Raw genomic sequence first — 1,775 nt, 5'->3', positions numbered from 1 at the left:
TATATATATATACATATATATATACATACATATTTATCTCTCTAGATAGAGTACATTTTTTTGTTGATCCTACATGCAAATGTGTGCGTGTATACAAGCACACATAGCTGTATACATGCGTATGTATGCATGTGTGTATGTATATGTATATAGCTCGCATTTTTTTCTGTTCTCATACATTTCATTCCCAACTCCAACCTCCCTCCCTCCCATACCTCACTCATACTCCATTGAAACTGGTGCTGAAGTGGGAGCTGGGGATGGTGGAACGGGGATCAGTTCAGTAACATTCCATTAAGCCATTCATAAACTGGAAGCTTCTGTTAAGATTTTTCTTTCCTCCATGGAAAACAGGAAGAACAAATCACCACCATCCTACACACACACACACACACACACACACACACACACACACACACACACATACACACACACACATACACACACATGCAAACACACACACACATGCAAACACACCTACACATGCATATACATACCTACACTTTTCTGACAAAGAAGTAGGTTGGTTTATAAATGGCCCAATAATGGCATGTATTAAGTATTATTTGCCAGTTATTTAATTAATATGTGTGTGCAAGTGTCTGTCTGTCTGTCTGTCTGGTGCTAATGGAGGTGGTGGTGATGACGATGATGATGATAATGATGGCTGGTGGTGGTGGTGGTGGTGGTGGTGGTGGTGGTGGTAAGAGAGTTACCCCATCCCCACCACCACTGCTACTATTAGCCCTAATGTTGCTACTGTTATTTAAAATAATGAAAAAGTAACAAAGATCAAGACCTTGCTATTTATAATAGGAATAATAATAATAATTATGATGATGATGATGATAATAATAATAATAATAATAATACTAATAATAATCCTTTCTACTATAGGCACAAGGCCTGAAATTTTGGAGGAGGGGTTAAGTTGATTACATCGACTCCAGTGCTCAACTGGTACTTACTTTATCAACCCTGAAAGGATGAAAGGCTAAGTCAACCTCGGCAGCATTTGAAATCAGAACATAACAAGGGCTGCTGAGTATTTTGCATTTCACCTGGCGTGCTAACGACTTTGCCAGCTCGTCACCTTAATAATAATAATAATAATAAATAATAATAATAGTTTCAAATTTAGGCACAATGCCAGCAATTTTGGAGTGTGTAAGCCAATTACATTTCGCCCAGTTCTTAACTGGTACTTATTTCATCTCGGAAGGTCGAAAGGCTAAGTCAACCTTGGTGGCGTTTGATCTCCAAGCATAATGATGGATGAAATGCTGCTGACCATTTTGCCCAGTGTGCTAACGATTCTGCCAGCTCACTGCCTCGTTAATGGTAATAATAATCCTTTCTACTATTGGTGGCACAAGGCCTGAAATTTTGAAGGAGGGGACTAGTCGATTACATCAACCCCGCCCCGTGTGAGACTGGTGCTTATTTTATCAACCCAGAAAGGATGAAAGACAAAGTCAACCTCGGCGGAAGTCAACCCCTTTACAGGGTTGATAAATTAAGTACCAGTGAAACATTGGGGTCAATGTAATCAACTAATCACCCAGCAAAAAAAAATTCAGTCTGTGTGCTTTTCGTAGAAAAGATTATTGTTATTATTATTATTATTATTATTATTATTATTATTATTATTATTATTATTATTAATATTAAGGTAGCATTCTACCAAGGTCAACTTTGCCTTTCATCCTTTCGGGGTTGATAAATTATTAATATATACCAGTTATGCACTGGTGTTGATGTAATCGACTAGTCGC

At 37.9% G+C, this 1,775-nt stretch overlaps 1 protein-coding gene across 2 annotated transcripts in view; it reads left to right on the top strand.

Annotated features, from left to right (window-relative positions):
- Positions 1–1,775, top strand: part of LOC106882014 (uncharacterized) — a 59,604-nt gene that overhangs the window by 29,125 nt on the left and 28,704 nt on the right. The gene's annotated exons all lie outside the window — the stretch shown is intronic.

The sequence above is a fragment of the Octopus bimaculoides genome, chromosome 21 (genome assembly GCF_001194135.2).
Source record: "Octopus bimaculoides isolate UCB-OBI-ISO-001 chromosome 21, ASM119413v2, whole genome shotgun sequence".
In the NCBI taxonomy this organism is placed as follows: domain Eukaryota; kingdom Metazoa; phylum Mollusca; class Cephalopoda; order Octopoda; family Octopodidae; genus Octopus; species Octopus bimaculoides.
Note: the sequence above shows the minus strand (reverse complement) of the source record. Positions and strands in the feature narration are given on the sequence as shown.